Genomic DNA, 13,344 nt, shown 5'->3' on the forward strand with positions numbered 1-13,344 from the left:
TTAGTAATAGGCTGTAGTGTGTAGATTATAAATCTGCTTCTGCTTTGCCACACCAAGTAAAATAATTATCAGATGACCTTAGCCACTCACATGTATGACAGTTGGCAGTAAAGCACTATCTACACGAGCTACAATGTGCCTATTGGCACCTTGTACAGTAACGTGTGTGTGTGTGTGTGTGTGTGTGTGTGTGTGTGTGTGTGTGTGTGTGTGTGTGTGTGTGTGTGTGTGTGTGTGTGTGTGTGTGTGTGTGTGTGTGTGTGTGTGTGTGTGTGTGTGTGTGTGTGTGAGAGAGAGAGAGAGAGAGAGAGAGACGCGTTTGTGCACGATTGCACATTTATGCACATAATATATCTGTGTGGTGAACAGTCTCATGCAACTGCAGCACAACTTGGCAGGCTCAGCAGGAAAAAAACTGGAATTGAGGCTCTGTACGTGAATGACAAACTACAATGGCTATTTATTGTTTTATTTTCTTGTATTTATTCGGACAACATGAGTTAACCTGTTAGTGTCATGAAGTGCCATGTACAGTAAATTCATCATACAAATGTAATTGCTATCTGTCTGTAAAATGATACATTGTACCACTTTTTCCAGAATGGGAAAAGCGACACGGAAATGAAAATGCTTATTACTGTATTCATAATTAACATGTTACTACTCCTATTATCACTTAAGGAGTTCTTAGCTCTTAAACGTGCCATGTGCTTTCTAATAGTCGACTATTTTGTATGCCATAGTAGAGCACATAAATGAAGAGATAACCTATGTAACTGTTTTAGCATTAGACATTTGCTGTTGATGGGAGTTGCAATGTTTTTAGAGAAGGGAAACAGAAAAGGCTTTTCTTCGCAATGCTTTTGGTGTCCCGTAATGCTCTCCTTTTAATCGAGGCTATGTAGGCAATACACCATGCATGCTCTAGTGATGCTTCACCACTTTATCTTAACCACCCATACCTGTATCGTATGGCAGGAATCTACTGTAGAATTGTGATCTTTTCTTGTGTTGCTATTTATTGTAAATGTTGAATAAGATGTGTACTACTAGTATTCTCATGATTTGCCTGATTTTAAGGGGATAGGTGAAAGGTTGAAAATACTAAAAAGCCATTCCATTTCAGACCCGGTTCATATGGAGGATTTATCACGTAGTAGGCAATAGACATTTGAAACTGTACTTTTTCCTTTTTATTGGTTTGTTGGTTTTCAAATAATGAAACGTACGATATAATGAATAAAGTGTTTTCATGCTATAATAATTAATAAATCAGAGGCTGCAAGTGTTTCTTTCAAGAACACTGAACCTTAAAGAGGATAATTTACCTTGTGTGTGTGTGTGTGTGTGTGTGTGTGTGTGTGTGTGTGTGTGTGTGTGTGTGTGTGTGTGTGTGTGCGCGCACGTGTGCGTGCGCACGTGTGCGTGCGCACGTGTGTGCGTGTGTGGAGAAACCCACCAAGGGCATCTGGAAATCATTTGTGGTTCTTCTGCGCAGACTAAATAACATGCATGTGCACACACATACAAACATGCACTTCACTTCTCAATCTTCCCCCTTTCTCCTTTCCATTCTGCTGTCCTCTCCTCCCACAAACAATTCAACTGTTTTAGCACTTAACATCTTGTCCACACGGTGGCACCAGAGACTATCGGTTTCCATGTCACAATATTGTAATGTAATGTAAAGTAGTCCAGGAGGTACTGTTCATGAAAACAATGTTGTAGACAACTATTTCTGGCCAGGATGTGATGGCACAAAACTTAATAGAAAGCTTGTGTGGAAATTGAGCCCTAAAATTGCTTTCATTCTAGACCTAAATGTAATGTGATTTATTCATGGTTACACATTAGAGATGGGTATTTCTGTGCCTCCTGCATCATTTGCTTTATAATGTGTAGTTTGCAAGTGTTCACAAAGTCACTTATCACTCTAATGGTCTATAATACAGCACTGGTTCTCAAAGCGGGTTCTGGGGACCTGCAGGGGTCCTTGAGGCGGTTCCAGGGGGTAAAATCAGTTTAGGACCACAATGGACTTTTGTGTTATCCTTTTAGCCTGTTATTCTGTTAGCCTGTGTTATCCTTTTTGTCTGACTGCACCATATATACTGATTACATTTCTGAATAATAAAGTATTCAATCAATCAATCAACAATAACCTCTAACCTAACATTTAACAAACATTTTAACAACACAAATCTTTAACGGAGGTCCCACAATATAAGCCTCTTCATTGACCCAATAAAGGTGTGAGGCCGATTCTACAAAATGCCTTCTAAATCAGTATAGTTCTCACACTTTCTCACAGGTTTTTCAAAAACGTTAATAAATAGCAATACACGCGATAAGGTCGCAGTGCAGCACGAAGTGACTCGCTGTGAGCTTGTATATCTGCCATTTGTGATGATAGCCAAGTAAAACGCTAAAATCTAAAATGACACAAATGCCTTCCCGGTTTAAGGTATTAAACAACTGTGGACAGTTCAGAAACCTATACCTAGGCTACCATGCAGTGACATAATCGATGGGGAATTCAAGCTGCAGTTGTTATTTTCGTGGAATGTTTGCATATGTCTCTCACATAAAAAAATAAAATCTTGTTTGAAATGCAAATGACCAAAGCTGCCTACTGATGTCACTGGTAGGCGGGTTTCTTAACTGTCCACAGCCAGCCCCCCTCTGAGACAGTGAGTAGACAAAAATGGGACCTGATTTTAAGTATTAACTACTAATACGGACCAATTATATGAAAATGGGTGAAGTGGTCCTTTAAGTGTAACCTAATGTGGAAACTACAACTAGCCTACTGACAATCAAGTCCTGAGTTTGAATGTTTGAATACGGTCTTGGGGCTGGTGTCACGTCCCCTCTCTGTTTCTGCCCTATTTATATTGTCCCTCCATTGTCAAATGAAATAGAAATGCCCCAAGTTATCGAGGGATCTGAAAAAAAAAAGACTTATTCTTTATTCTTAGAAGCCCACACAATGTGTTACATGCAGCTTCGTGAGCTTGTAGATTGGCTTTTAGGTGGCTGACACCTGCGCTTAAGATCAGTGAGCAGGAACTGTGTTTAGATAGCCTAGCCTGCACCTGTAGAAAATCTTGAAATATAAACTCATGCTCATTTAAGTGGTCCTGACTTCTGGGACTGAATTGCAGTGGCAGCCAGCCATCTTTGGTGTACCTTTAGGCAGAACAGAACAATTCACACAGGTTCGTACAGGTACGGTATGCTACTTGAAGATATTGTCTTTTAAAACGTTTATTATACGAGAACTATTATACATATCATTCTTGCCAATTCATGTTCAATGTCTGACCTGTGCCGTTTATGGGCTTTATCAAAACAAAAGTGAGGAGAAATGGCCTGCAATGCATACAGTAGTGCCACTCCAATAACTTGACCTGACCTGCTCTCCATCTACTATGAATGAGATTGGTAGCAACTGGGTGGGCTCCCATTGACAACAATGTGGATGAGTAGGTTGAGAGAAGGGGGTAGAGGGTAGAGAGGGGAGAGTATACCCAGCCTGTCATTCACTCTCATTCTAGAGAGAGAGAGACAGAGACAGAGAGAGAGAGAGAGAGAGATGGCTAGTAGTAGTCAATCCACATTGTCTATCTGATTTGGCTAAAAATATACAGGCAGTGTTTCCACTGCCACATAGACACAAATGACTGAGAGGAGAGGTATAAGAGTAAAGCCTTGGTTAATGCACAGCTGCAGATGCTCTCTCTGTCTCTCTCTCTCATCTGTTGACATGGGGAGAGATAAACTGTGATTTTATGATCTCAACTGCCTCAGGGTCAGGCAACATGTGTCACCCAGGCTGCTAGTTATGACCTGATGAGAACACGGTCCAGTTAGAAAGAGGCTAAAGATGACCATTGACAACTCCCACGTGGCCAGTCATTCAGTGGGATTTTGGATCCAGGCTTCATGCTCATCATAGCGAAATCCAGGAGGGGTTGTAAGGGGGGGAAGGGGGTGATCACCTGTCTTATGCTGCATTCACATGGAATCAGGCAAGCGGTAGACGGCAAACCGGAAGTAATTTTAGTGGATGGAGCAGGTTTTGCCGCTTGGCTGTTTCCATGTGAAGGCAGCATAAGGGAGAAGTGATAATTTCCTCTCCCTTTGACCTGCTGAAAGGTGGATTTTCAGGCCTGTTTTAAAGGATGCCAGTGATCTGCTACATTTGAGGGAAGGAGTCAGGGCATTCCACACTTGGGTGGCATTGGTGTAGAAAGGAGAATTTACTGATGTTTGTTTTATAAGTTGGTGGTACCAGATCGTTGTTCTCGCTCCCTATAGTGTGTGGCTTTGTGTTTCGTTCAATTATTTTAGGTAATTAGTCAGGTATGTGGGTACTGAGGCCATTGAGGACACATTTTGAATGTCAATCACATTTTCAATTGCTTAACTCTTCTACTGGGAGCCAACCTACAGTAGGCTAGCAAAAAGGCAGCCAGTGGTTAACGTTTTAATTTCAAGGACCCCCACTTAGGTTTGAATAAGGCCAAGGACTTCATAACTCTGAGAATGAACAAATAATCTTGGAGTTAGTAGTTACAGACCTGAAAGTGTCTGTCACAGCCAGGGCAGCCTGTGCCCTATAGAAGAGGAACAGACCTGAAAGCGTCTGTCACAGGGCAGCCTGTGCCCTATAGCAGTGGTTCCCAAACATCTTTGTGTCAAGGACCCCCAAATCAACATTTATTAGGCTATGGACCCCCATTTAGAAACATATGCCTGCAGTGACCCCGATAAGGGAGGATTTTTACAACTCTAGCAGTGATTCCGAAACATAAAGATTTCAAGGACCCCCAGTTTCACAGGCATTATGCTACGGACCCCCGATTTAATGGCATTTCTATCTCTGGTAGGCTACCCCAATTTATATCGTAAAACCACTGTAAATGTAACTCTGAGAGTGTACAATTGGGTTACAGACCCATAAGGGTCCATTTGGTTCCCAACTAATTGAGCTAGGTACCCCCTGGAACTCCCTCAAGTACCCCTAGGGGTCCCCGGACCCCACTTTGGGAACCCATGTCCTATAGAAGAGGGACAAACAGGCATACACTCACAGCTGTTTCCAAATAACAGCAAGCCTACTTGGAGGATTGTGGTACTGGACAGCGTTGCATGCTATTCCTATTTTATAATTTGTACCGAACAATATTGTATCATGCATTATAAAAGGTGTGGCCATTGAGACGCCACAAAAATGTTTGCATTTCGGTTTATTGTGAATTGTGTTTAGGTATGAAGTATGATTGTTTTCCACCTGTCTCTCCTGCAGTGGTGTTCCTCTTGATTGCGTGGGGGAAGGTACCAATTAAGTGCAGAGCAGGAGGGGTGTCTGTTTTATGTTCCAAGAGCTCTTGTATTATATGTTCTCTTATCTCAACGATGTGGCACCTGAAATGTAATTATGTATTTAGAATGGGTTTAGTAAATCAACTCATGGGCCATAGTTTGCCTTATTTTCAGTTCTTGGCATGGTCTCGCCTTTTATAAAAGGGAGGCTGCAGGATGCTGAGGGTCAGTAGGCTATAGTGGCTTAGCCTCGGTACCCATGCATGCAAGCTTTTATTTTCGTTCGCGTTCAGCAGTAGTGGCAACAAGCAGGTAACACCCAGGGTAGTCAGTAGAAATGTTGAAGGAAGGGTGCTGTTTTCCTGTGTTTTGCCAAACGCTGTGGCAGATTCGTCTGGTTTCCAAACTTTTCAAGCCCATGGGGTCGCTCGGACCCCACTATTGAGAACCACTGTCTGCTTTAAGGTAACATTACAATCCACTGTCACACTCTCACACTGCCTCATTCAACAGCAGGTGTACACCGCACAAAATAATCAACCCGGCATATCTGCTTCATGCACCTCACTTTTCCATCCACAGGGGGCGCTGGGGGTCCAGGTTTCAGCGCTGGTGGCCCTAGCATTATAGTTTAATGGTTCCTGGGGGTTGAAAAAGCAATGCTCTCTCTCTCTCTCTCTCTCTCTCTCTCTCTCTCTCTCTCTCCCCCCCCCCCTCTCTCTCTCCCCCCTCTCTCTCTCTCTCCCCCCTCTCTCTCTCTCTCTCTCTCTCTCTCTCTCTCTCTCTCTCTCTCTCTCTCTCTCTCTCTCTCTCTCTCTCTCTCTCTCTCTCTCTCTCTCTCTCTCTCTCTCTCTCTCTCTCTCTCTCTCTCTCTCTCTCTCTCTCTCTCTCAGCAGAAAGCTCTGCTGCTCTCTCTTATCTGGCCAAACCTGCTGCAGGAGCCAACCTGCAGTGCATTAAACAAGCCACACACACACACACACACACACACACACACACACACACACACACACACACACACACACACACACACACACACACACACACACACACACACACTCACATGTCTGCATGTGGAAATGAACAAAATAATACAAGAGGAGTTATAGCCAGAAAGCTGGACTTACTGGAGAGAGAGAGAGAGATGACTCTGAGAAGGGATGTTCAAACACATGGATATATTAACATATAATAATAACATAGAACTATTGTTGATCAACTACTTATCTTACGACAACTAGAGCGGTGCCCGTTGGAGCCTCTACAGTGGTGCCTGTTGGACACTGATCTACGATGCAAGTTGGAAATACATGCACCACCCAGATAATACCTTTTATGCCCATATATGGAGTTCTTTGTCAGGCCTTTTGTGGCGGTTCTGGACAACTGTGGGTCCGACCGACTCGAAACTGGCCACTGCACCCCCTGTGGTGGTTTGGAGCGTGTGTGTCGAATTTGAAGTCAGTGGGGCGAACGTTTCTCGAGTTACATGGATTACACACACACACACACACACACACACACACACACACACACACACACACACACACACACACACACACACACACACACACACACACACACACACACACACACACACAGTCAGTCACACACACAGACTTGGTGCATTTATAGTTAGATAAAAGGCAGAGAAACCGATGAGAGAGAGAGAGAGAGAGAGAGAGAGAGAGAGAGAGAGAGAACGTTTAATGTCTAACTGCTCGTCTCAGAAAGTCACAACCCCATATAAAAAATGACAATGTGTTCAAACCAGTGGTTCTCAATCATTTCCATTTCAACCAACATAGTATAGGCCTATTATATAGTTCCTAGTTATTGGTTTATAAGGTTTTAAAGGAAAACTTTACATTATTGTGTTTTACTTTAAGGACCACTTTTCATCTTCATAATAATTGGTCCTCACTAATGTTCATGATAAAATACCACAAATATTTTCCTAATTGGTCTGTGTCTCATAGGAGGGCTGTGGGCAGTTCAGAACAGAAACCCGTCCACCAGTGACATCATCATTAGTCAGATTTGTTAAACAAGATTTAAATATATTTAGATTTGTATTATCGTGAGAACGATGGCTTCCATTTTCGTATTGCAACTTTTCAGGAATATGATGATGATGTCACTGGTGGACGTGTTTCTGAACTGCCCACAGCCCTCCTATGAGACACAGACCGAATATAAAGACACTTGTGTGAAGTGAGGGGCACTCTTATCATCATGCATCATCACATTCCGTGCTCAGCTAATCAAATCATCACAAATGTGGTACACATTCTGTGCTCAGCCAATCAAATAATCACAATGGGGTACACAGAGACACAAAAAGCTGGGCATAGGAGGGGCTACCCCTAAAAAGAATGGTGGTATTTTATAACGATCATGATGATCATGATCAGATCAGTGAGGACCAATTATATGAAGATAGGTTGAAAAGTGGTCCTTTAATTATTTTATATTAATGATTAATGATTATTTATATTATTAAACTTGTTTTGGCAATTATTTGGGGTCCCATGCACTTGAAATGCCATTGCTTTCTCAGCCAACAGAGGTTTAACTTGTTAGTAGTTCCAAGTTCCAAAAATTTGACAGTTTTCTGAAATATGTCAATATTTCATGTCAAGGACCACAAAAAATGTAATTGGCCACAGACCCCCATTTGAAAATATGTTGTTCCAGGGACCCCACCATTTGAAAGAATATCTATTCACATTTTTCAAGATTTTTCCAAAATAGCAGATATATGAGCTTGTAGATCTGCTATTGTTCAATAGCTAAAGTATAATATAATGCTTGAAACACCAAAAGAGGTTCCCGCCCAGAATGGGTTAGTAGCACTGACTGGAATGAACAAACTTTGCTTTGCTTGAATAGGCCTAACAGTCCTGACTGAGTCTGACACAGACAGTCGAGACAGATAACATATAGGGGTCAATTAATTCTGTTTCATTAGATTTCTTAGTTCTGTTCTGGCCCTCAATAATTCATAGCTTCTTATCTTAGACCTAAGTGTCATTCACAGGGACAAAAAGGACTCTTTCAAGTTCTGAATGAATGTGTCACCCTCCTCACCTATTTTGTGATATTCTATGAACCAGTCTGCCTATTAGGCGATTATGCTTAGCCTATTTTGACCTCCTAATGAAATAACAGCACAATTAGTTGCTGCTGATATGTCAACTGTTTCCCACAGTGTGAAGGATAATGATCAACTAATATTGATTTCATTATTTCTCAGGCATGTGCACACTGCACAGGTGCACGTGGCACGGCGGCAGAGGAGCTGGGGTCTGGAATCTGTCAAACCATGTCACTATTTAAGGAGTGACAACTGTGTGAATTCTGGTGTCATCGTGGACGTCACGTGAGTGTCAGATCTATTGATAGGAGTGACACTGAGGAAAGTTTCTCACGCATATACGCACGCATGCATGCGCGCACACACACACACACACACACACACACACACACTGACACACACATACTCTTTCTCACTTTAATAGGACGCTGGCTCGCTCTCACACACACACACACACACACACACACACACACACTCTCTCTCTCTCTCTGTCTTTCTCTATCACACACACTCTCTCACACGCACACACACGTACACACGCGCGTGCGCTCACACGACACGTACAGTACATGGATGCGCACGCACTTCCAGTAGCGAAACAGAGTCCTAGACAGCGCAAATATTAAAAGAGTATTTTATTTCACCCTGAAATGTGTGCGATCTGTATTAAACAAAACATGGAGTAGGCCTACTGCTTTAGCAATATGTCGAACTCGAAATTACGATTCCAATCACATTTGAGCGGACCATACAGCCGTGCACATACACATGGGTAGACAGACTACATAGTACGGATGCTACCCGGACTATTAAACTCCAAGCTGCCCGACACGCCACTCTCCAAACTCGGCGCACAGGCATGAGTCGACGGTTTCAAGTTGCCCTCTCTGTGAATTGATTCTACTATGAGCCTACACGAATCTTTGCTTTTAAGAGCGGGGGTGCGCACTGGAAGTATGACGTCTAATTTCACACTTCTCCCAGAGCAATCACCGATAAAGAGAACTGTCACTGTAGTTTTATTATTAATAATATGTCTGATTCGTAAAGGGAGGGGAAATGCTCCTATTTGCGCACCATTTCAGCTGTATTTGTTGTCCCTAACAGCAGCCTCACCCTGCTCTGAAAAATGGAACATTCCACAATTTATTCCAGGGAAAGACTGACAGTTTTTTGGGTCATGAAGCAGCTGTTCAAGTCAGCGGCTGTTACTCCCTCCGCTGGAATAAGAAATTAGTCCATTTTAAAGTAAATAACTAAAGCCTCTGGCTGATAAGGGGGAATTATAGAATAGTGTGCAGTCTCGATTTAACGGAGAAACAGGCCCAAACAGTTAAATCCAATAAATATGATTTTCCCTCCATCAAATTACTGAACACATTGTTGCTACAGTTTAGTTATAAACATGGGTAGGGGAAAAAAGATAGGCTAAGCAACTGTGTCCCAATATAGAGGAATTACACGAGGTTGACTATCGGACTACCACACTTTCTATATGATAAATGCAAATATTATATAGGCCTATATTATGTGAAATTGTTTTTTTTCTCTCTCTCGTTGGATCTTTAGGCCAACTGAAGGTCATTCAGAATACCAATGTTAATTTGATTCTTTCATTGTTTACGCAAACGCATTGTCAATCTAATTTAATATTCTGATTACTATTGTATTGTCGCTACTGCCTCTATTTGTTTTGTGTAATTATCACTTCACTTAAGTGAAATTTGACAATAATTTGATGGACGGTGTAATATATTACATTGATGGGGGTCTTTTGTGTGACGTCATTAAAGGACTATCATTTAGTCATTTCTTTGTCCTCTGACATGTTAGATGTAGGCTATTATATGTAGGACTAACATTATAGATGCATTAGATGTAGGCCTAACATTAGATGCATATGTATGGCTTATAACATCATATGTCTTTTTGACCTTTCAGAAGGTGAGCTATGCTACTACTGTTTTACAATGGTGGACAGTAACAAAGTAATAATAATAATAATAATAATAATAAAAAGTGCATAATTTACTTGAGTACTGCAGGCCTATTTAAAGTACATCCTTTGTTTGTCTGTGCTTAACTGGAGTAGGCCCCTATTTGTCTTTTTGGATTCCACTCCACAACATTTTAAAGAGACATAATGTACTTTTGACTGCACTACATTTCTAGGAAGGCAAAAAGGTACATTATGAAATAGAAAAAGTACTCCTTGGAGCACATGTCTCTGCTAGGTCAGGTATAGGCTATTGTGGCCTCCTGGTGGCGCTATTATTGGCCAATGTGGAAAGGGTGCCATTTCTTCTTATTGTCTTTTCATGGCAATCAGACACTGCATTCATGATTTGAGGCATTTTGTTCCAGAAATGTGTTTTGCAAAAATCAACCTGCTAGTGGCGCTATAACAGGCTAATGTGAAAAGGTTGGCATTTCTTCCTTGGCCTAGTAAGAATGTTCATGCAAAATCTTACGGGAATTTCATTCTAAACGGACCAATCCTGCAAACCTTGGAAGCCAATGTTAGCCAATTAGGATGGAATATGAAATATCGGACACATCAAACTTGATCACATGACTATAGAATCTGAAGGAGTAATACAAAAAAAAGTGTTGTACAAAAGTTGGGCCTCTGGTGGCGCTACATTATATGAAAAGCAGATGTGAGAAATGCAGGCCACTGAGGCCTCTGTGAGTGCATGCAAAGTTTCGCAGCGACCTTTTGCAGACTTCGGCCTGGCGGAGACAATCCCAATCAGCCACTTTTGCTATACTTCTGAATTTGAATCCTGAAAAGTAACGGTTATGGACATAATGAGGTTTCCACCCGACAGAGACGATTTGCTATATATATGCTACACATTCAAGGTTCTGAAAGACGGTGTTTTATACTATATAGACAGTTAGTGAGCAACATTGATGCTCGTTATGTTGGAGTGTTGTGTCCCAACATGACCAGGCTGCAGAGAAAAAGCAGAGGAAGCACGCCAGTTAAGTTACAGATTCAGAGTAAGAATTAGTAAGAAAGTAAGAATGAAACAACACTCAGTGGTGGAAAAAGTACTCATATTCATTTTAAAGTAAAAAGTATTAAAAGTATCAATACTGCAATGTAGAAATAATTTACTTGAGTAAAAGTGCAAAAGTACTTCGCATCATTGTGAGCTTGTAGATTGGCTATTTTCAAATGGCCGAATTGTAAACTCAGCAACAAAAGAAACGTAACTTTGGTCCATTATTTCCCCACTTGTAATCGTTGATTAGTCACCTCCCAACGAGGTACAGCTTGTAAGGATCGGGCGTTCGTGGGATGAGCAACACAGCTAAACCTGTGGGTAGCAAAATGGCAAGTGGTTGGTATTCACCCTTGCTTTGAGTTGCTTAGTGGATTGGATGATTGCACTCTCACACAGTATAAGGTAAAAAAAAAACACATATTGGCCATTTTTACACTTTATTGATTTACCCTTAGTGTTATAGGGAACTCGGTAGCGGGTGGACGATCCATACACAGCCACAACACTTGGTATGGGGCAGTATCTCACAGGCAAGACAGAACTTGTCATCATTGAAGGCAATCTCAATGCAGTGAGATATCGGGATTCTGGAACCAGTGGCGATCCCATATCCCATCTTGCGCCACCCTTATCCCTAAACGTATTTGCCATTTTTTACTATTTTGAAAAACATTTTAAACTAGCCGATCTACATCGAGACATTGTGAGCTTGTAGATCGGCTATTTGAACTATTTAAAATGTTTTTTTAAATGGCAAATTAGTTTAGGGATAGAGGGACAAACAGAACCATGTTGGCTGACTTGTAACAAAACCTGGTTGAGGAATGGGATGCCATCCCACAGCAAAATGTGGCTAGGTTGGTGACCAGCATGAGGAGGAGGTGCCAAGTGTTGCGGCTGAGTTCCAAGTGTTGCTATCGAGTTCCCTAACACTGAGTGTAAAATGAATAAAGTGTAAAGTATGTGTTGTTTTTTTACCTTATTAGTATTGCTGTGTGAGAGTGCAATCATCCAATCCACACAAATCAAAGCAAGGGTGAATACAAAACCAATTGGTATTATTAAAACTCACTCCATGCCACATGACGCCTATTCCGTATAGTGGAGAAATAATGGACCAAAGTTAAGTTTCCGAACTTTTGTTGCTATGGTAAAAGTGGTTAATGTATGTCTTGTAATAATAATCAAAATCTACAAAGTAACTAAAGTTTTCAAAAAAATGTAGTGAAGTAAAATATTTGGATCTGAGATGTAGTGGAATTGTAAATACTCAAGTAAAGTACAAATACTTCAAAATTGTACAGTACTTAAGTAAATGTACTTTACAGTACTTTACAGCACTATACTAACACTATACTATACAGTATACTTTACAGCACTATACTAACACTATACTATACAGTACACTACTACTATACTATATATATATATATATATATACTATACTATACTATACACTATACTTTACAGCACTATACTAACACTATACTATACAGTATACTTTACAGCACTATACTAACACTATACTATACAGTACACTACTACTATACTATATATATATATATATATATACTATACTATACTATACACTATACTTTACAGCACTATACTAACACTATACTATACACTATACTTTACAGCACTATACTAACACTATACTATACAGTAGTATACACCTATATAGCCTGTGCTATGCAAAACAACGAACACAAAGTCACAGTACACGTACATACAGTATACTGTAATGGAGCTATTGTGCTGGTAAATAGAAAGTGAAGGTGTATGTGGACTGCACTGGTGTTAATAAAACAATTCAATATTATCAATTTATATTCTAGAGTTGATCATTATACCACTTTAACCACCCCCATAGTTCTTCGTACATTATTTCCTCTGGAAAATGCA

General features: G+C 40.9%; 1 protein-coding gene across 1 annotated transcript in view; it reads left to right on the plus strand.

The window, feature by feature from the left end:
- The window catches only part of rex1bd (required for excision 1-B domain containing), a 140,337-nt gene that overhangs the window by 53,935 nt on the left and 73,058 nt on the right, over nt 1-13,344 (plus strand). The window lies entirely within an intron of this gene.

Source organism: Protomyctophum parallelum (assembly GCF_964188405.1).
Source record: "Protomyctophum parallelum genome assembly, chromosome: 6".
NCBI classification, from domain to species: Eukaryota; Metazoa; Chordata; class Actinopteri; order Myctophiformes; family Myctophidae; genus Protomyctophum; species Protomyctophum parallelum.